Raw genomic sequence first — 23,690 nt, forward strand, 5'->3', positions numbered from 1 at the left:
TCCTTCACATTCCTTAATAGTTGATGTATGTTGTAAGAGGATGCTGTGCTCAGTATGTTCCTCTTTACCATTTTTTGCCAACAAAATATTCTCTCATACTTTACCATTAAAAAAGCCCTTAATTGTTATCCCAGTCTGCTATTTGTTTGCTTTAAAAATAAAATTTTGTAAAGAAATAGATCATTCTGTGGAAGCACAAATTGTGTGCGAGAGTTTATTATGAAGATCACGTTTCTTTATGAACCTGTATTTCTGTCTTTTGGCATCGAGAGGTCAATAAAGATACTTCCAAAACTATTAATATCAGTCTTCCTTTACATGTGTAACACTGTTCCATAAATTGAAGTGGCCCTCAGCTGATCAGCACTAGTAACTAAAATGAAATTCCTGTTCTCTTGGCCAAAGCTGGAACAGTGAAATGCTAATGCTAATATTATTAATATTGCTATTCTTCATTTGGTCATAGCATTACAGTTTAAACCTTGAACACTGTTCATGTGGTTTTTGCTCCAGCTGCTGCAGGGCAAGTATTTTATACAGTAGGTTCATGTACTTTTTGTCTGTCTTTGTCTAACTCCTATTTTCATATAATCTCAATAGGATTAGGTACAACAGTGCAAATGTACATTAAGTTTACAATATTGTTACAAATTGGGGATTATTAAAATTGCGAAATATTAGAAATAGGTTGAGCGGATTAATCAATAATTAAACTAAATATTCATATCCCCAGACTTGTAAATGAGTGTACCAAGAATATACTCAAGCTCTTGGTATGATTAGAGGCACCTGAGTTCTTTGTTCTCCGGCACAGCTTTGATGAAAAGATGAGTAATTCAGGAAAACCAGGTTAAACAATTATTTATCAACAGTGGCAATAACACACTAAACAACACACACGTTACGCTAACAAGGTGTCCCAGAGGTCTAAATCCTGATCACGCAGAAATAAAAGGCTGCTGCCACATAATCATATCTTATATAACACCTACAAAGACCAAAATAAGATAAAGCTGCTTTCTAAACTAAACATGATACGTCCTGCGTATACGTCTATGATGCGTCTAGATACGATCTAAATTCTAGTTTTGCTGTGGAAAAAATAATGATGCAATAAAACACACCTGAACGGTAAAGCCTCTGGCCCAAATGGAATGAATTTTATTATAAAACCATAGCTCCTTTGTTATTATGTATGATAGAGGATTAAAATAAGAATGGCGTGTTCCACAAATATCTGTCTCCTACTTAGGCCGGGATGAGATGGATAATCCTATTGCCCACTGAGTTTGTTGAGCTCTTGAATAACACCCACCAGATTAGCAAACACACATATCATCCCTTATACAACCCGATCAGAGAGGATCTGTGTCCTGGACGCTTTTCTCTTATTCAAAAATGACACCTGTTGAATATTTTATATGCTGATTGTGTTAAGAACACCTGGACTTGCTGTCATATTTTTAGATGCTAAATAGATGCATTTCATCAATTTGAATGGAAATACGTCTTTTTGATTAAATTAACAGTTTTGGCTTTGAGGACTTCCTTGTAAAGTGGTTTCACAGTTACCTGCCTGTCTGGAAGCCACAATTTTAATTTAGGACAAGTACAACAAGTCACAAGGCAAAGTTTCTCTTTATCGCTTTTGCTGTTTGACATTAATTCAGTGTGGATTCAACCCTGTTGTTTCTGAGCACACAGCACCAACTGTATTAACCAGAACCTTCACACTCAATTCAATTCCAGCTGTACTGAGTGGAAGAAGGGTTTAGCTTGTTGTGTCTCATCAGCTACACCTTTTAAACCTGCTCTCTGTCTAGTCCTGCTGTCATGGGAGTGTTACTGCTAAACTGATCATCTTGCTCTGTCACAACACTACTTTATCAGGAAAGACAAATTGCACATTTGCACATGGAAAGACATATGACAGCACATGCTCCAGTGCTCAGGGAGTGTTTATAGCCCTGTGAGTTTAACACTTCATGACTGAGAGCTGCCCTTCATGGCAACAGAACCCACAGCAACAATGACCTTCATCATCATCTTCATCTGGACACTCCTCATCTGTCCTCGGGGGTAAGAATGTGTTTAAAGAATTACTGTTTACGTTTTACCAGCATAGATTTGATTTTTTTTTATCTCAAAGGAAGCATTTTGTATAATTCAAGAAACAAAATGAGAAAAAGCACCAATTCTGGTTATTTTAACATGGATCCATCCATTATCTATAGCTTTTAACCAATTTTGAGCCTATCCCTTCAAACAACGTGTGTAAGGCAGAGTACACTCTGGGTGGGATACCAGTTCATCATAGGGCAATATTTTAACATGTTCTCTTTATTTAATTCTATATATTTAGTGGGACTCAGACACATGTAATCACACAGTACTACATACCCATACAAAAACCTCCTTCAGTAGGACTGCACAGCGACTGCACTGCTGGGGGACACAGCCTGTGGAGCTCATCTGAATACAAACACTGGATGTTTAACATACAGTAAATGTTTGTATTCAAGCTGATAAAATAATGTACTGTTTTCTCATTTCTGTGCTTAATGTATCCCTTTTTTCTACTGATGCTATTGAAAAAGAGCAGGAAGTTATTATACATTAATCTCTTGTTTGATTCCAAAAACCAAATTATTTTCTCAAACTCTAATGGCCCAGTCAAAGTTGTAACAGATATATAGTATGTGATCTCTATTTTGGAAAATGTAGACAGAGAAGATAGTGTGAACCTGTTATGAAGTGATCCCCAATCCTGATACTGGAGATCACCCTTAAATAACCAACCTTTCTGTGATACAAAAAGATTGCAAAAACTATCTAGGGCATTTCAGTTATGCTATTCGTATTATACCTCAAGGTAAATCCTTAATTTCTCGACTTCTCGCTCTTTCTATAACTGTCAAGTCTCTCAATGCCCATATCAGCCGACGCCCGGAAGGATATCACAAAGTGGAGTTTCTTACTCCTCCACTGGAATGGCCTCTGTGTTTTACAATGATTGGTGCTCTGCTCCACACGATCTGTCTCTCTTTACTGATGCCTCCGCTGGTGGTTTGGAGGAATATTTGAGGCTCAATGGTTTTGTAGCTCCTGGAGCTCTCTCCCTGTGTACGAACCTCAGCCCTTTTGGATCTCTACCCTATTGTTGCTGCCGCCCACATCTGGAGTGGATCGGAAAATCATTTCTATTTTATTGTGATAACAAATCCACTGTTTTCATCATCAATGAAGGAAGATCCTCTTCCTCACTGATTTCAAGCCTCCTTCGCCATCTCACCTGGATTTCTGTTACCCATAACTTCCTTGTCAGAGCTGAACATCTCCCCAGACTTTCTAATGCTGCAGCTGAACCCCTTTCTCATTTACAGAGACCTGAATTTCGCAACCTGATGCCCAATGTGGCTCCTTCTCCATTGCAAGTCCCGGACTTCCTCAATCCTCTATTTGACTAGAATATCTCCCCCCAGCTTCAATCGTCATGTTCCTTCATGTCTGCTGCCCCAAAACCAATCCCCTTCGTTGTGGACATTTCATCCAGCTATCCAAAAATTCACACTCTCTTGCACTCTACCTGGCTCTTTGAGACTTTACTATCCCCTCTGCTCCTTATTTCTCTGTCACTGGTTTTCTGTAGGACTGTCAGTTTTAATCTCTAAGGCTGGTCTGAACCCTCAGTTTTACACTTCCTTTAGGTTTGGGGCCACCACCTCTGCTGCCCGAGCTATCTTGGATAAGGCACTGGGCCGCTCGTTCTTCTCTGCAGTTTACCTTTATATCCACACCAATCTCTCAGACATTTCAGCTACTCGTTTATCCACTGCTAGTGTGCCCAGAGTGGGGGGCGTCTCTTCCACCGGGGGCGCCAGAGGTTTTCCCCTGATTTGGCATGAAGGGGTTTTTTCCTCTCTACTGTGTGGTCAGTCTCACACATAGCCTCTTCACCTTCCTCTCCTGTTCTTATCTCATTTGTTTTAATTATGCATTGGCGCACACTTTTGTTTGGCCTCACGGGTGTTCGGAGAGAAAGTGTTGGTCTGGGGTCCATCTTTGGGGGGGAATTGAAGCTCACTTCCCCGACCTCAGGATGGCAGTGCCACCTTGACCCTTTCCGGAGAGGTTCTCAAGCGTGAGGGGAAACCTGGCCACCTATTCTTGGGAACTCTTACTTATTAATTCTCCTCCCCTTGGTCCCGTGAGGGCCTAGCCCAGTTGCAAGGCAGTGCCTCAAAGTGACTCTCACTGAGTCAGGGGACCTCTTTCACTTCCTTCTCAAGCAGCTTTCTCGTCATTCTCAACCTTTTGGGCAGCACCTCTCAAAGTGATTCCTCCAGTCAGGGGTTCTTTCTCTTCACCCTTGAGGGATGTCGGGGGTGTTAATGTTTCACGCCCTGGAGGCTGCCGAGTCAGCCAACCAATTCGGCCGCTTGGGTTCCCCGTCTAGAAAGAAAGGTTTCTCAGTAAAGGGAACCTTGAGAAAACTTGGGTTACAAACTCTGATAGGTTTAGGTCTCACCCTCACACTCAAGGTCAGAAACACCACCTTTGCATATGTATTTTCTCAAACAGGATGACACAATCCGACCATTAATGACCATTTCTGTTCCTCTGGGGACATTAAAGTCCAGAGTTCAACACTCAAGTCAGTATGAGCCAAACCCATTTCTCACCCCAAGTCTGCTGCTGGAACAGGTGATGTGACAATGAAAGATTGCAGATTGTAGCAGAGATGGTTTATAAGGTGGTTTATGTTTTTTTTTTCTGGAACAAATACAGATACAGATACCTTTGAAGAGACTTCCAAAATCTTCTGTCATATGTGATGTCCTCAATAGTATCCAGCACATATCTGCCTAATTTATCCCAATAATCACATTTTATATTGTTATAAAATGTGTTATAAATTGTTATAAAATGTTATATTGTTATATCTTTAGTTCTACTAACAGTGGTAATGTAGAACCACTGAGCATTATGAAAAAAGAATAATAATAATAATGTTATTAACTCTGATCTTTGTGTAAGTGATAAACCAGTTATTAAAATTGTGTGTATGGGTGTCCTCATAAAGAGGGAGGATTCAACTGAAGCTCTATTTAAGGGCCCACATGTACTGTGAAGTTCCACAACTGAGACTTAATATCTCCTCTCTGCTGAACGCAAAGGAAAAACCTTTACAATATGTAAATCAAAAAAGAAATTTAAAACAATGGTGTCATTTACTTGCAAGGTGTCAGTGACCACTTGCAACATGGCTTTTGCTGGAACCAATGACAATGTTTATATCGCCCTGATAGGTACTGATGACACCTTTAATATGCTGATACATCTTAAATATTATGCATAACATAAAATAATTCTATGCTTAAACAATTACATATATTTTATAGACAATAATTGAGGGCTGACCTGTTTGATCTAATTGTGAGTTTTGGTCATAACCAGATAGAAGATTTCATACTTAAGTCTAAAATTCATTTTGTGATTTTAATGTTTTCCTTTGAAATGGGCTTCTCTCTAAATTGAAATGCAAAGGGGTAGAGACAAATATTTTAGTTTCAAATATTTTATATCTTTAGATATTTTTTTTGATCTTGAGAAATTGATTTTAAAATATTATAAATTATTTGAGAAATAAGGTACAGGAAGAATTGATTAAAATAAATAAACCAATGTTCAAATAAATCAAATCATATCAAATTATCAATAAAACCTTCCTAACTATTACAAAAAAGGAAAAAGGTCCTGGCACCTCAGTGGCACAGTGGTTAGCTTACTCTTTTGTAGTATGAGGGCTCTGCTCACTTTCAGACTTGGCTGTTTGTGTGGAGTTGATATATTCTCCCCTGTTGACATGGGTTCCTCTGGGTGCTCTGGTTCCCCCCCCCCCACAATCCAGACATACTGGTGGCTTAATTGGCTTCTGGGAAGCATGGCCCTGGTGTGAGTGTGTATGTTTGTGTCTGTGGGTGCCCTGCGAATGACTGAGATCCTGACAGAGTGTGTCTTATCTTGTCTGCCTTGTGCCTGTTGCTTGCCTATACAGTATCTATAAAATACATATACAGATCTAGCCATTCAGAATGAGAGAGGGATGCTGTAGTACTTTGCGGTTCATGGTCGGTGGGAGTCCGCAGCTTTTTAAAAATACTCAGGTTTGTGGTTGCACTACTTTGTAAAACCACCAGGTGGAGCAGTGACGGTTTGAAGTGGTGTGTGGAGAATTTGGGCGGTCACCAGATAATGCCTGGTTTCAAATCCTGGTCAATGCTGAGGGACAATCTTTTTCCAATTCTAGAATTTACGTTGTATACTGTTTAAACTTTTATTAATTTTAAACTGTGTATTACAGCAGTATATTTTATGAAAGCAAGATTGCGCAGTTGGATATATAAAAAATAGTTTATTATTATACTGTAGCTTGTGAACATGATGTGCCTCTTTCAGGTTTACATCCACAAACAGAAGTATAACGTAATATATACCTAATTTACAAAGAGTAGGTGGTAGTGGTAGCTAAATATAAAAAAGTACACAACAGTATTCCACCTTTTTCATAAATATTTTATGCATCAAATTCTTTAACTTGGTGACTTACAGTGGGTTATGGTTTTAATGTGCTTGTTCTACCATTATAAATTCTATATACTGTACTTCATAAAAAGTTATGTTTTATCCTTTTTATCCTTTTATCCTGCATCTAAGAATGCACAGTAAGAACACTACTTGCTGTTATTGTTAAAAAAAGTTGTACTGAATTAATACCACTTGATAGTAATATTAATATGGAATCATGTAACTAAGCAGCTAAAAACAAACAGCTAATGTTGCTTAAAGACTTTAAAATCTGTCTTTTTAGTGCAACAATTTATTACAGTGCAAATGTTAAAATTATTGATTACTGATTTTTTATGGTAACACCTGACTTTCTTATTTAGATGTATATAAAATATTGAACTTAGTGTGACATAACATTCAGAAATACAATCAAGAATAGTTTGTGGTATTTGTATAAATGAAACTTTTTTAAAATTTATAAAAACAATTAAATACGATTAAAATGTATATTTCCACATATAATGTCATTAGGAAGTACACTAAGCCCCTGCTTTGTTTAACGAGGGTTTCAAATATAAAACTAAGTGGTGGATCAGCTATGTTTAAAGATAATTAAAAGACAAAGTTAAAAGGAATGATTTACGTTGCTTGATTAATTTAAAAAAATAAGTTTTAAAGGTAATCGCGCTCAGTGCTGTACACTCCAGGCAAAATAAGCCTGATTTGTCTGCATTAAATACTTGCTGTGGTTTGGAGCCCATTTCATTAATGAGTGTTTTTAATTCATCAGGAAATTGAGCTGCAGCTTTGTGGTCAGTTCTAGCGGATTCACCCGTAACCTTCAAATTGTGCGGTTGTTCAGGTCTGATGAACCTTGCCAACCAGCCTTTACTTGCCTGAAATGGATCTAGCTCTGCAGCATTTTCATCTTGACAAAGATGCTCATAAATCTTGAGAGCTTCATTCCTAAACACTAGATTACTCAAGCACGTTTTCTTCTTTGTCTCATTCTCTACAGCGAGAGCATTTTAACCCGTGAGGTTACCTTGGCAGACAGACGGGGAGAATGTATTGTGGCACTGCAATTTTTATCAGCATTCTTCTTTATGTTTCGTACAGTAGACTCACCCAGGTTGAAAGTCCACCTTAGGATTGAGGATCCTTCACCAGTGTCAGTGCAACATGATATTGCCTATTTTGTTTCCAAAGTTAAGGAGGTCCTTTTTCTTTTAGCTTGGGGTGCAGAGGTTGGAAAAAATGTTGACTCCATAATAACAGCGACAGCTATAGCAGGAACAAACGTAAATGATCGTCACAGCTCACAAGTGGCACAGACCCGCACATCACAGTGGCAAGTGCGTAACTGAAAGCAGAGCGATGTGTTTGGGGGGTGGTCTGCAGTCCGTCGGGTTTTGTAGTAGACCCTATGCGATGCGGTAAGAGCTGGAGAAAACAGGAGGCGTGGTAAAAGGAAACACACAGGGTTTTAATAGTGCACAATATAACAGTGACAGTACGTGAGACAGTGAACGGGGGAGACAAAGAATGGCATCCAAATCCAAACCGGTCTGAAGGCAGGTCAGGGCACAGTCCAAGAGTCCATCAACAATTAATCCATCCTCTGATGCGACAAGGTTAAAATCCCCGGGAAGGGGGGAAAACACGAACACACGCAAAACATGGAGGTCCTAGGATGACTGGGCGAGTTCCTCCAGACCCCGGGCTCAGGAAACAGGAGGCGTTGGGGTTGAGGCCTGTTCCCTCAGGAGACGGAAGTAGGGTATCCTGTTGCTGGGAGGGCCTCGCATCATCCGTACCCTAATGTTGAGCCCAGAGGACTGGAGGAGCTAGACTTTAAATAGCCGTACACATAACAGGGTACACCTGGGGAACATAGCAACAATCATGAGACTAATGACAGGAGTAGTGGAGCGCCCTCTAGGGGAGGAATGTCGGGCGTGACGGGGGGCTCAGGCAGGAAGAAGTGCGGTGCGTCTTGGCAGGGGCTGGGCGTTTTGCGGGAAAGAAAACCCAGAACCCAGAAAACCCCAGACTGCTACTAAGCACTAAACTCTTAATATGCCTACAGAGGCCACACAAGAGATGAGCTGCCTTCTAACTAAATAAAAAAGAAACCTGCAGTAAAATCTCTCTCTCTGTACCCCGGATGCCACAAAATAAATGGGAGCCTATATCCCTAACCAAAAAATGCACCCTAATCAGGAAACACATTTCTAACGGAGGTATCTTTTACCCAGGAAACCCAGGTTCCCTCAAAACACAGAACAGCATGCTCTCTCTAACAAGGTTCGAATAGTAAGCTCCAGTCAGGTGTGATTTGGATGATCATAAAGTAGGGGCTCTCGCCTGGAGTAAGCTTCAAGTCCCAACTCCTTAGGACCCCTCTCTCTTCACCCTTATAATCTTATATTGTCCCTTTCTGTGCTGCTCCTTGCCAGTCATTAATCCCCAACTCCCCTAGGTATACTAAGGTAATTTTACCATTTTTTATGCTCAAGGGCCCCCCAGACCTCAGCAAACATCCTCTCTCCTTCATTGCCCCTCAGGACAATTCTGGATCACCCAGATGGCATCTCGTACCTCCAGCAACCTTATTTACTGTATCTCTTGCAGTAAATGCCCAGCCATCTACATTGGAGAAACAGGAAGGAGACACGGAGACCGCTTCAGAGAACATGTCACACACACACTAACCCACACCTACAAACTGGGCATTTACTGTATCTCTTGCAGTAAATGCCCAGTTTCTCTCTACATTGGAGAAACAGGAAGGAGACTTAGAGACCGCTTCAGAGAACACGTCAGGGCTGTGAAGATTAAAGATCTCTCCAAGCCCATTGTTTCTCATTTCACCTCTGACGGCCACGACCACTCTAATCTCTCCGTCTGTGTTCTCAAAGACGGTTTTCCTAACTCCCACATCAGAAAGACTACAGAAACTAAAATTATCCTGCAGCTAGGATCACACCTTCCCCCTTCTCTTAATGACAGACTACTTTTGTTCTTAAATTTCTCCATTCATTGGAGGTTTCATTTCACACCTCTCTACACCTGACTCTGACTTCACTCCTCTTGATTGGCCTCTCTGTCTGTCCCCTGCTCCCGCCTCTTGCTCTTCCTCTCTCCCAGCTTTTGTTCTCCCGCTACATTACCTTTGCTGACTGCCCTGTCTTTTTCACACCTGAAGAAGCCTCCACAGATGAAATGTTGTGTTCTCTTTCTTCTCTTTTCAGCATGGAATAAACCTATCACTTGTTCCTTTGCAGCCTACACATGCTGACGCAGCTCCCCACCTGAACTACTACATCCTCTCTCCTTGGAAGTTAGGAGTGTTTATTCTTCCCACAGTCATAAAATGTATCTACAATCTAAGAGACACTTCTCAGTCACCCTGAAGCTGTAACAATATTATTGTAATTAAATTATTATTTAATTATTAAATTAATACTGTTTATGACGTTCACAGACGTTATGCTCCAGTTATTTTTATGCTCCCCTACCAAAAGTTCCCTTTAGTTGTAAAATTCCATATTAATATTCCACATTAAGCAGATTGAAACATGCACAGTAGAGAAATTAAATGAAGTCATTTCACTAACATTTAATGCACCACAAGCGCCACCTGTCGATCACTCTGGCCAGCGAATCACATGCCGCTGTAAAGTGCAGCCCCAATAACACATTGTGAGGTTTTAACGCACATTCTGAATGGCTACGTCACTCTTAAGCCTCTGATGTACAGTATATAACTCCTAAGGGATTTCTCTCTATTAATGGCACTAAAACGTCACCACAAAATAATTGTTCTCACTCTCACACTCAAACAAAAAATGATTAGGCTATATATAAATTGAAAAGAGCAGGTGGTTCTTTTCTTCTTACGCTTTCAAAAAAGAAAAAGATTCAACAAAAGTACTATGAAAAATTACCTTTTTAAATAACTTGTCAAACCTAAATTTACCAATTAGACACTCATTTTTAGTGCCAAATTTGTCTTTTTTTTACTTTAGTGGCTATTGTCACAAGATGATGAGCTGAAAGAGCTGCTAAAAAACAGTTTTTCACAGGCAGAAGAATTTGATCATTTTCATTGTAAACAAACTTCTGTTTAAAAAATAAATGTCATTACAGTGCTGTGACTATGGAAATCTCTGATTCCTAACTTCCTAACAATGTGTGTTTTTCTAAAAAAAAGTTCAAGTATTTAATTTGAATGAGAAGGTGTGTAAATGCCACACTTTCAAAAGTGCATGTATGTGTGCCTGACTGAAACATGCTGGTAAAACAAAAACAAAAAAAAGATATGTAGTTTAACACCAAAGACTTACTTAAGGGACAGAAAGAGAAGCAGTGATGATACTAATGTGTTTCTTCATTCCCACTTCTCTTTCTCTCTGTTAAGTAACAGACAGAGAGCTCTTATCAGCATGGGTATAATGTTAAACCAGCAGTTATCAACACCATAGGTCAACCATTTTATCACACAGGCTATAACAGTCCTAAACTGCAGCATTGAAATCAAGGGTTTTCTCTTTACAGCTGAGAATTTTACATTTGAGTTTTCACACACTAACCTGTCTGTTCCTCTTAACAGAAAATACTCTAAGTTGTACTGGCTTCTAAGGACTGGCAAAATAGAAAAATTGTAGCTGGCATGTTTAGGTGATGTTGTTAATAACATGCAGAAGGAAAGTATATGAAAATTATCTTAATCTTCGACGTAGGTGATAGGTGCCTAACTCTTCCGGCGAATCCAACCAGTACTGATATAAGTAGACATATTCACTTAGTATCACCGTTTAGGGAAACAAAGGTAGATTTGTATTTTTAGCACTTATGCTCACAGATGTCTGGCCTCTGTTGCTGCAGTGTCAATTTACTGGCAAGGCTCAGCATGTCTGTTCTGACTTTAGAGGAAGGGTTGGATTATAATACTGTTAAGACAGCAGTGTAGCACACCTTTGAATTATTCACTGAGTCATACAGTCACAGGTTTCAAAATTACAAATAAAATCAGTAAATCAAAGATTTGAGTTAGCATGAGAGAAAGGGGTACATTTTGAAAAGATGAGTATTGCTTGCAAAGTAGGTGGTTTTGACAACTTTAAGCAACTAATTTTGCTTGAAGAATTTCGAAACTGTCTGTCTGACTGTACTGAAACTTTTTTAAATGAGCAGAAAGTTACCTTGCTCTTATGAGTGGCTGTGTTTGAAGATGAGTCTGTGTTAAAGCGTGGGAATTCATTTACTACTTCTGTTCAACCCTTCTCTGAGGGAAATGATAAAAACTCAACAGTTCCTGCATCTACTGTGAAACCCTAACTAAACTCAAGCTCTGTTTCTTTGTGCACTAAGGAAAAAAAGAGAGTGTTTGTACTGCCATAAAACACACCATTTGATCACTGATTGCCTTATGTTAGAGCTTAAACAACAGAGTTCCTAAAGTGTTGCTTTGATTCAGACATTCAGTAAATAAAAAAGGTAATTTGGTCCTATTGGCACCTGATGTACTAGTTATTATTAAGCCCTGGTAAGAACAGAAGCAAATTGATCTTTTTAAAATTCTGAACATTAAAGACAAAGGAGGACGGCGTTTCTACTAACTTATTTGGAAAATCTGTTATGAACGATCTGAGACACAACAATGTCTTCAGGGAAAAAAAAAGTATTTAATTTTTTTCATATTACTTTTGTTAAATCTCTTTTTCTTTTTCGAAAGCATAAGAAGAGAGGAAACACCTGCTCTTTTGAATTTGTATATGGCAAAATCAATTTTTGTTGAGTGCTAGAGTGACAACAATTATTTTGTGGCGATGGTTTAGTAAAATATTGTCAGATAGACAATAAATCTCTTGCCCTCTGAATAAAACACCTGCTTATCTGTTTACCAGTTTCTACAGCCTTGAGAAAACAGTTTTGAAAACTGACTTACCCTGAGTCTTTGTTTGCTGTAAGCCAACCTGGGCAATAGTTACCGAGTTACAGATTGTTACAGAGTGGCATGAAATATCTTCTCTAGATGAATTGTTTTTAGTGAGTAGGGAGGAGGAATATGAAAGTAAGAATCAAAAGGCTGTGACTGTCTGCCGTAGGAGAAGCCCAAGGGACTTCAGACCGTGGCGCCAAGGACAGGGCGAGTCAAGGGCAGGCTGTGGAGGCTGTGACTGTCTGCTGTAGGAGAAGCCCAAGGGACTTCAGACCGTGGCGCCGAGGACAGGGCGAGTCAAGGGCAGGCTGAGGAGGCTGTGACTGTCTGCTGTAGGAGAAGCTCAAGGGACTTCAGACCGTGGCGCCAAGGACTCAGAGCGAGTCAAGGGCAGGCTGAGGAGGGTGTGACTGTCTGCCGTAGGAGAAGCCCAAGGGACTTCAGACCATGACGTCGAGGACAGGGCGAGTCAAGGGCAGCCTGAGGAGGCTGTGACTGTCTGCCATAGGAGAAGCCCAAGGGACTTCAGACCGTGGCGTCGAGGACTCAGGGTGAGTCAAGGGCAGGCTGAGGAGGCTGTGACTGTCTGCCGTAGGAGAAGCCCAAGGCACTTCAGACTGTGGCGTCGAGGACTCAGGGCGAGTCAAGGGCAGGCTGTGGAGGGTGTGACTGTCTGCTGCAGGAGAAGCCCAAGGGACTTCAGACCGTGGTGTTGAGGACAGGGCGAGTCAAGGGCAGGCTGTGGAGGGTGTGACTGTCTGCTGTAGGAGAAGCCCAAAGCACTTCAGACCGTGGCGTCGAGGACAGGGCGAGTCAAGGGCAGGATGAGGAGGCTGTGACTGTCTGCTGTAGGAGAAGCCCAAGGCACTTCAGACTGTGGCGTCGAGGACAGGGCGAGTCAAGGGCAGCCTGAGGAGGCTGTGACTGTCTGCCGTAGGAGAAGCCCAAGGGACTTCAGACTGTGGCGTCGAGGACAGGGCGAGTCAAGGGCAGGCTGAGGAGGGTGTGACTGTCTGCTGTTTGTGTTGTCACTAGGAGTCGTCCTAGGGAAAACCCCGGGGAGGCTGTGATGGCAGATCTCCATGATTTGTGACTCAGTGTTTTTGTGTTTTGTAGCCGGTTGTGGCTGTGTCCACTGGAGGCGGAAAGGTGCTAGGTTTGTGGGGTTTGAAGCGCATTGTGTTTGTGGGACTTTCCGGTGCGGCTCAGCTGGATCACTGAGAGTGGGGGGGCCTGACTGCCTGAATTGGTGTCAGAATAAAAAGAGAAAGACAAGGTTGTGTGGAACAGGAGTAGATTGTGGTGTTTGTGGTGTTTGCTTTGTAATATAAGGATTTAAGAGATTTTAAGGACTCTTTTCTCCTTGTAAATCATGACATCTAACAGTAAAATAATAGCTCAGGAGGCATTAAAAGAAGCAGAGAAAGAGGTACAGAAAATGAAAAATACAGGCTTGCATCCTGAGATGACAATTAAAACTCATATAGAGTGGTGGGGGTGTCAGTTAGATAATGTCAGAGGGAAATATGCTTTGGTTTTATGCGCACGCTGGATCAAAGCAATGGGAGGTATTCATGTAGATCACAAGGGATATCAGCGAAAGACACGTGATGTGATAAAGCCAGTAAAAGAGGCTAAGAAAGAATAGCAAAAATTACGGGTGTTAGTACAGGAAAAGAGACTGAGGATGGATTAGAAACTGATGACGGGGACAATGCTTGGGACTGGCGAGATGAGGGGCTAGTTCTGGCAGTGAACACCAAGCCCGACTGTTGCCCTATAATAAGACAGGGAATAGAGACTGGGACGAGAGTCATAAAGGGGAGGACATTCTGGCGGTCCAGTTCCCGACCCTCCTGGTCCGAGTGTCCCTTTGGCTTCGGTGAAACCGACTGATGATGGACTTTACGTGAAGTGGAGGCTGAGGAACAGTCTACCAAATGCTGTTTTCAGCACAAGAACACGGTTAAATACTTCTCAACCTCTCAGATCTGAAACTTAATGATGCAAATACAGACTTTTGGAATAGGCAGCAGAGCACAGTGAGACATTTCAACTTAAGCATAGAGGACTGTCAGCAACTGACAGAATTTCAATGCCCGAGTTTAACTATCAATTGTACTAACAAGGACACTCAGGCTTAGACTGTGATGAGCTGGGAAGGCTCATAATAATTTGGTGAGACATGACTTAAACGATCTTAGGTATATTGACGCATTGTTAAAGGATGGATGGATCACTTTCCCTGACTTCTCTCCTACAGTGTGAGATTCAGTGAAGGCAGTGATCCCCCATCCCGTCCAAAATAATCTGCATGTGCAGTCAGGAAAAACAGCAGCTGTTTTGTGTGTGTTTGTTCTCTCTACAGTAACGGCGTAGCAGAGTAAGTGTTAGCAATCAAGCATGCATCGCTTGAGAAGACATTTTTTTTGTATCAGGGCCTTTTTTAGGAATGCAGTCGTTGGGATGTCTGTTCTAAAAACTGTTAGTCGCATTTAAAAGACTTTTTTAAACTGCATGTCACGACACGTCAGGAGTGACTGGTCTGCAAGTAGTAGCCATTCACATCCTCTGACCCGGCAAATGTTACAAGCCTCACAGGCTCTGGCATTGAAGAACCACTCAGTTTTGTTGTTACTTTAATAAAAAAAACAACCCGAGACTGTAAAACAGTTGCAGTGAATAAAGGGGATGATTTTATAAAAGCATTGCTTAGCTTCAGTGGGATGGCGGTTGAGAGCCGAAAGGGTGATACAGCTGCTGACTTACTCTCCAGTAGTGAGATGACCGGTATAACTACAGCAGTTTCCTTTAATTCCCCTATGGTAGTTTTAACACGTCTGCTACACTTGAGTAGACATTGAACCAGAAAGATTTCTGTTTTGAGTGCAATTTACTGCAATTTACTGCACACCACAAAAATGAGAAAATCGTTATTGATCATCCCAGACCCTGCCACTTAGTTACCGCTGATAACATACTCGAGTTTGAACCAAGCCAATACAGAAAGCAATGGAAAAACTGGACAATGCATTGATCTCAAACTTTTTTCAGTAATCTGCCATAAATCCACATGTGGATTACGTTAGGTGTTGTTACTGATACATAACTGCACAGATTACAGAAACATAACAGGTTTTTCTTATTTAATTTATATGCTGAAAGTTTCTTCTCTTCTTAATTGATCAGGGGCCCCAGGTCCTGCACAGGACCCCAATTAACTGTCCTTAAACATCGCAAAATTACAGCAGTTTTGTAAAGAGATGGGCTAAAATGAGTCAAAACTGATGCGGGAAATGATGAACAACTCAAGGAAATGTTCAGTTTTTTACTTAGCATTATGTGCCCCATTTGAGCTGCTTTGGTTCCGGTCCACTTGAGCGGCTCTTGTTTTTTACTGTAGTGTTTGTGTTTATTCGTTCTTACATACAGTGATGATACTGTAGAGTTTGAATTAAATTCAAATTCAAAATCAAATTAGCATTGAGGCAAATATAGATTATTTCAATGCGTATGTTAACCTGGAAAAAAACATCACCCTCACAACGGTCGATAACAATCAACTATTTTATATATCCTACTGAGTAATTTACATTACAAGCCATACATTTATTTTTAAATACAATGATTACATTGTTGTTACTACAACTCCCAATGAGATATATCACAATACTGTATAACAATATACAGAATCATGTGTATTTGTTGCTTGCAAGACAGTGGTATGAATAATTGCATCTAGATGAAGACAATCTGAAGGAATGGGAGATATAGTGTTTTTGTCCATGTATACAATTCATGTTCTGTTTTAAATAGACCCTTTAAAAAGTATTGTAAAAATATCAAATTATTTCAGAAATGTAAAATTAATAAATGCCTCTCCCAAAATCCAAAAGTATTGTAAATATTTGTCTTTGTCTCTTCACATCAGAGCTAGTACTTAAAATAAATAATGTGAACTGAAAGGCTTTTGCATGATTGTAAGGCAGATTATCATTTCTGTGTGAAACACTGTTGTAAGAGTGTAATAGTTTCTGAAATTGAGAAAAGAAATGTCCTTCCTACTAGCCGCTACCACAAACCAAACAAGATGTTCTGCAATTGTTCAGAGGCTGACCAGCTCGAGGAAGTGTTTCACACCACTGAGCATCACCATTTGTATTTGGGACATTTCACATACTAAACTAAGAAGGACATTTTCATCGGATATCTATAATGCATTGTGTGGAATGAACTGGGTTTAAGAAGCCCTGACGAATGTCCTGATTTGGGGGTACAGCACACATGCACACTCGTACCGAGGAGTCAAGAAGAGGAGGGGGGAAGAGATGGAACATTTAAACACCCCACAGACAGTCACTGACAGTCAAATGTCAGTGTTTGAAAAGAGCTTTTAGTTTGTTTCTCTATAGTTGGCCTAGTGGTAGTTCTGTTCACAATTAGATTCAGTCTTCATTACACCTCTAAGTGGCACTATAAAGACAATAAACATGGTTGCAAACTGCTCCAAAGCTGTATAGCAAGCATTAGAGCGTACAGAGCTTTCGGTCTGTGCTTCTTAACGCTCAAGCATAATAAAAGGGGTACTGCCCACCCCAGTAACCCCCACATTGTCTTTATGATGCCACTTGGAGGTGGAATAGAAAATGAACCTGTTAATATAACCGTCAACATTTCGCATTTGAACAACAAACGTTGTTCATCACAGCAAAAACATCATAATTAAAATGGAAAAATTAATTATGATTTTCTAAGTACAGTATATCACTCATGTAGAAGACTGAGGTAATTTTCATATACTGTAATTCTGCATGTTATTAACATCACCTAAACCTGGAGATAAAAGGCTGCCAACTACACTTTTACTACTTCGCCACTCCTTAGAAGTCGATCCAATTAGAGTATTATCTGCAGGGAGGAACCGCAGGTTAGTGAGTGAAAACTCAAATGTAAAATTCTCAGCTATAAAGAGAAAACCCTTGATTTCAATGCTGCAGCTTAAGACCGGGCAACTCTGTCTGCAACTGGCCGCTGGACTTCCTAATCGAGAGACCACAGGTGGTGGGGATAGGTAATAAAACATCAACACCACTCACCCTGAGCACTGGCACCCCACAAGGCTGCTGTCTGAGTCCAAGGTTGTGCTCCCTGTTCACTCACGACTGCACAGCAAGACACAGCATCAACCGCATCATTAGGTTTGTGGATGACACTATTATAATAGGACTGATTAGCGATGATGATGAGTCCACTTACAGGGATGAAGCTGTTGAGGTGGTGTCATAGCAATAATCTCGACTTGAATGTAAATAAAACAAAAGGGCTAATATTGGACTTTCAGAGACACAGGCCACACACTCACAGCCCACTCAGTATTGATGGAACGGAAGTGGAAACAGTCACCAGCTATAGGTTTTTGGGAATTCATCTCTAAAGATCTAACCTGGACTGTGAACACTGACTCTATCATGAAGAAGGCTCAGCAGCGCCTTTATTTCATGAGGTGCCTCAAGCGATGGGGGATGCCAGTACCTGTGTTGGTGAACTTCTACCACTGCACCATCGAGAGCGTCCTCACCAACGGGATCACCGTGTGGTACAGCAACACCTCTTCTCGAGAGAGAAAGGCACTGCAGAGAACAGTAAATGTGGCCCAGAAGATCATCGGCTGTGGTCTCACTGAGATTAACCAGTTTTATGAGGACCGCTGCCGTGGTAGAATTCTGTCCATCACAGAGGACAGTCACCACCCCGGGCATGAGCTCTTCACCCCACTGCCCTCAGGCAAGAGATACAAGATCATACGGACACTTATCAACAGATTCTTCAATAGCATCTACCCACAAGCAGTGCGATTGGCAAACACACATTAGGCCATGCCCCTCAGACCACACCTACAGTGATGTGAAAAAGTGTTTGCCCCCTTCCTGATTTCTTATTTTTTTGCATGTTTGTCACACTGAAATGTTTCAGATCATCAAACAAATTGAAATATTAGACAAAGATAACACAAGTAAACACGAAATGCAGTTTTTAAATGAAGGATTTTATTATTAAGGGAAAAAAAAATCCAAACCTACATGGCCCTGTGTGAAAAAGTGATTGCCCCCCCTGTTAAAACATAAATCAACTGTGGTTTATCACATCTTTGGAAAGCTGAGTTCAATTTCTCTAGCCACACCCAGGCCTGATTACTGCCACACCTGTTCTCAATCAAGAAATCACATAAATAGGACCTGCCTGACAAAGTGAAGTAGACCAAAAGATCCTCAAAAGCTAGACATCATGCTGCGATCCAAACAAATTCAGGAACAAATGAAAAACAGAGTAATTGAGATTTATCAGTCTGGAAAAGGTTATAAAGCCATTTCTAAAGCTTTAGGACTCCAGCAAACCACAGTGAGAGCCATTATCCACAAATGGCGAAAACATGGAACAGTGGTGAACCTTCCCAGGAGTGGCCGGCCAACCAAAATTACCCCAAGAGCGCAGCGACGACTCATCCAGGAGGTCACAAAAAACCCCACAACAACATCCAAAGAACTGCAGGCTTCACTTGCCTCAGTTAAGGTCAGTGTTCATGACTCCACCATAAGAAAGAGACTGGGCAAAAATGGCCTGCATGGCAGAGTTCCAAGACGAAAACCACTGCTGAGCAAAAAGAACATAAAGGCTTGTCTCAGTTTTGCCAGAAAACATCTTGATGATCCCCAAGACTTTTGGGAAAATACTCTGTGGACTGACGAGACAAAAGTTGAACTTTTTGGAAGGTGTGTGTCCCATTGCATAAAAGTAATGCAGCATTTCAGAAAAGGAACATCATACCAACAGTAAAATATGGTGGTGGTAGTGTGATTGTCTGGGGCTGTTTTGCTGCTTCAGGACCTGGAAGACTTGCTGTGGTAAATGGAACCATGAATTCTGCTGTCTACCAAAAAATCCTGAAGGAGAATGTCCGGCCATCTGTTCGTGACCTCAAGCTGAAGCGCACTTGGGTTCTGCAGCAGGACAATGATCCAAAACACACCAGCAAGTCCACCTCTGAATGGCTTAAGAAAAACAAAATGAAGACTTTGGACTGGCCTAGTCAAAGTCCTGACCTGAATCCAATTGAGATGTTGTGGCATGACCTTAAAAAAGCGGTTAAGGCTCGAAAACCCTCCAATGTGGCTGAATTACAACAATTCTGCAAAGATGAGTGGGCCAAAATTCCTCCACAGCGCTGTAAAAGACTCATTGCCAGTTATCGCAAACGCTTGATTGCAGTTGTTGCTGCTAAGGGTGGCCCAACCAGTTATTAGGTTTAGGGGGCAATCATTTTTTCACACAGGGCCATGTAGGTTTGGATTTTTTTTTCCCTTAATAATAAAAACCTTCATTTAAAAACTGTATTTTGTGTTTACTTGTGTCATCTTTGTCTAATATTTCAATTTGTTTGATGATCTGAAACATTTCAGTGTGACAAACATGCAAAAAAATAAGAAATCAGGAAGGGGGCAAACACTTTTTCACACCACTGTATACCATCTACCTCATTATAATTTCTTATTTATTGCACATCTGGAGTCAATGTTTACATGTCTGCATTGTTTACATTCAAACTGTTTACTTGTTTGCTTGTACATTGTCTTCTGTCTGTATATTGTCTTGATGCACTGACTGCACTTTGTGTATTTACACTTGTTTTAACAATCGAGAGACTTTGTGTAAGTAAGAATTCCAATGTACCAGTACGAGTACCGGATACATATGGCAATAAAGTTCAAGGAGTGTGACAGTAATAGCCTGTGTGATTAAATGGTAAACCTATGGTGTGATAACTGCTGGTTTAACATCGTGCCCGTTCTGATAAGAGCTCTAGGTCTGTTACTTAACAGAGAGAAAGAGAAGTGGGAATGAAGAAACTTAGTATCATCACTGCTTCTCTTTCTGTCCCTTAAGTAAGTCCTTGGTGTTAAACTATTTTTGTTTTGTTTTGTTTTACCAGCATGTTTCACCCAGGCACACACACACAAGCACTTTTGAAAGTGTAGCACTTACAGTACACAACGTCTCACACAGTACACAACTTGTTTTTTAATTCCACACAACAATGTTAGATACTTAATGTATCATTATACGTGAAACACTGTACATACTGTCTACTTTCACTGCAACCCATCATATAGGAATAAAAACAGTTATTGAATATATCTGTGTTATACAAGTCTGTGGCGGTTTGTGGGATTTCTGACAGTTTATGCACAGAGAAGGGTCATGGCACCTTAGAAACTGTTATGTGGCATAGTCAGCTACAATATGCGCTAATGGTCACTAACTGATAATTTTGACAATAGCTAGAAACCCAGCACAAAAACCTTCAAAAACTCCCTTTACAGTTCCTTGCGAAAGTATTCGGCCCCCTTGAACTTTTCAACCTTTTGCCACATTTCAGGCTTCAAACATAAAGATATAAATTTTTTATTTTATGTGAAGAATCACCAACAAGTGGGACACAATTGTGAAGTGGAACGAAATCTATTGGATTTTTGAAACTTTTTTAACTAATAAAAAAATGAAAAGTGGGGCGTGCAAAATTATTCGGCCCCCTTGCGTTAATACTTTGTAGAGCCACCTTTTGCTGCGATTACAGCTGCAAGTCGCTTGGGGTATGTCTCTATCAGTTTTGCACATCGAGAGACTGAAATTCTTGCCCATTCTTCCTTGCAAAACAGCTCGAGCTCAGTGAGGTTGGATGGAGAGCGTTTGTGAACAGCAGTTTTCAGCTCTTTCCACAGATTCTCGATTGGATTCAGGTCTGGACTTTGACTTGGCCATTCAAACACCTGGATACGTTTATTTGTGAACCATTCCTTTGTAGATTTTGCTGTATGTTTGGGATCATTGTCTTGTTGGAAGATAAATCTCCGTCCCAGTTTCAGGTCTTTTGCAGACTCCAACAGGTTTTCATCCAGAATGGTCCTGTATTTGGCTGCATCCATCTTCCCCTCAATTTTAACCATCTTCCCTGTCCCTGCTGAAGAAAAGCAGGCCCAAACCATGATGCTGCCACCACCATGTTTGACAGTGGGGATGGTGTGTTGAGGGTGATGAGCTGTGTTGCTTTTACGCCAAACATATCGTTTTGCATTGTGGCCAAAAAGTTCGATTTTGGTTTCATCTGACCAGAGCACCTTCTTCCACATGTTTGGGGTGTCTCCCAGGTGGCTTGTGGCAAACTTTAGACGAGACTTTTTATGGATATCTTTGAGAAATGGCTTTCTTCTTGCCACTCTTCCATAAAGGCCAGATTTGTGCAGTGTAAGACTGATTGTTGTCCTATGGACAGACTCTCCCACCTCAACTGTAGTTCTCTGCAGTTCATCCAGAGTGATCATGGGCCTCTTGGCTGCATCTCTGATCAGTCTTCTCCTTGTCTGAGCTGAAAGTTTAGAGGGACGGCCAGGTCTTGGTAGATTTGCAGTGGTCTGATACTCCTTCCATTTCAAGATGATCGCTTGCACAGTGCTCCTTGGGATGTTTGAAGCTTGGGAAATCTTTTTGTATCCAAATCCGGCTTTAAACTTCTCCACAACAGTATTACGGACCTGCCTGGTGTGTTCCTTGGTCTTCATGATGCTCTCTGCGCTTTCAACAGAACCTTGAGACTATCACAGAGCAGGTGCATTTATACAGAGACTTGATTACACACAGGTGGATTCTATTTATCACCATCAGTCATTTAGGACAACATTGGATCATTCAGAGATCCTCGCTGAACTTCTGGAGTGAGTTTGCTGCACTGAAAGTAAAGGGGCCGAATAATTTTGCACGCCCCACTTTTCATTTTTTTATTAGTTAAAAAAGTTTCAAAAATCCAATAGATTTCGTTCCACTTCACAATTGTGTCCCACTTGTTGGTGATTCTTCACATAAAATAAAAAATTTATATCTTTATGTTTGAAGCCTGAAATGTGGCAAAAGGTTGAAAAGTTCAAGGGGGCCGAATACTTTCGCAAGGCACTGTATATAGATCTGAGAATTCCTCATTCTAAATAACTAATCATTCTATTATAAACCGTGCAAATCCATGTACATACAAACTAATTTTCAGGCTTTTGTGGTGGCTTCTATTGACAGGCCGTAGTTATATATTCCTATATAATTATATATTCCCGACCCATGCACTCTGCTAGGCAGATTTACTATAATGCACATGGTGTGATGATCCATCTGTTTTTCTCAGCAGTTTGTGCCTGTAGAAGCACAACCCAGTGGTTGTAAACTCTGCTTTGGCTGTGTTCAATCATTTGCTCTATAAAAAAGTTTGACACAGATCTTAATATCTAATCGGATCGTCATGGTGTCAGGCTAACTGGAGTCTGCAGTTAAACCAGGGAAAGAATGTTTGAGTTTCTGACAGAGATGCAAGAAGAAGTAAGTGATTTGTCATAGTTTAAAAAGGAAGCAGGTAAGCTTTCTCTAAGGATAATGATAAAAGAGATAGGCAAGATAGCTTTTCCATAGGTTTTAAGTTTAAAGGGAATAGCATAGCACTGCTCTCCCATTATTTAAGTTCGGGATTACAGGGGGAAATCTGGTGAGCTGAAACAGGTATGGGCCAATTCAGGGAGGGAAGGATTTTACACTAAAGTTGGTTTAGCCTACACCATGGTTTTCATAATTTTCCAGAAATATTTTTAAACGTTACAGCAGGTGAGGTTTGATCCTGATTTGAAGGTGGTTATAGTAAAGATCCTGCCATTCAGAATGCACAAAACATAATGCACCGTACTGCAAATCGAGTACTTCATTACACCTTGTGGTAATGCAAAAGACCTTTTTATTTTTTTCTAAAAATTGGGTGTGGGACTGCACTACTTTGAAAAAAACACCAGGTGACACAGTATATTTAACCTGGTGTGTGGGCTGTCACACAATATGCCTGGGTACGAATCCCAGTCAATGCCCAACCCCATAGGGAAAATCTTTGTCTGATAATAACATTTAATTTAAATACTATATTTGACATTTTTATTAATTATATCTATGATTATTAATTATATCTATCAGTATGTTAAATATTACATTTGTATTAATTCAGTAAGGTAAAAACAATCTGTTTTTACAGTGGCCAATTTACTGTGTTTCATTACTTTTGCTATTGCTTGTGTTGCCTGCTACTGATTTCAGT

The sequence above is a fragment of the Atractosteus spatula genome, unplaced genomic scaffold (genome assembly GCF_055471065.1).
Source record: "Atractosteus spatula isolate fAtrSpa1 unplaced genomic scaffold, fAtrSpa1.hap1 Scaffold_1, whole genome shotgun sequence".
Classification (NCBI taxonomy): Eukaryota; Metazoa; Chordata; class Actinopteri; order Semionotiformes; family Lepisosteidae; genus Atractosteus; species Atractosteus spatula.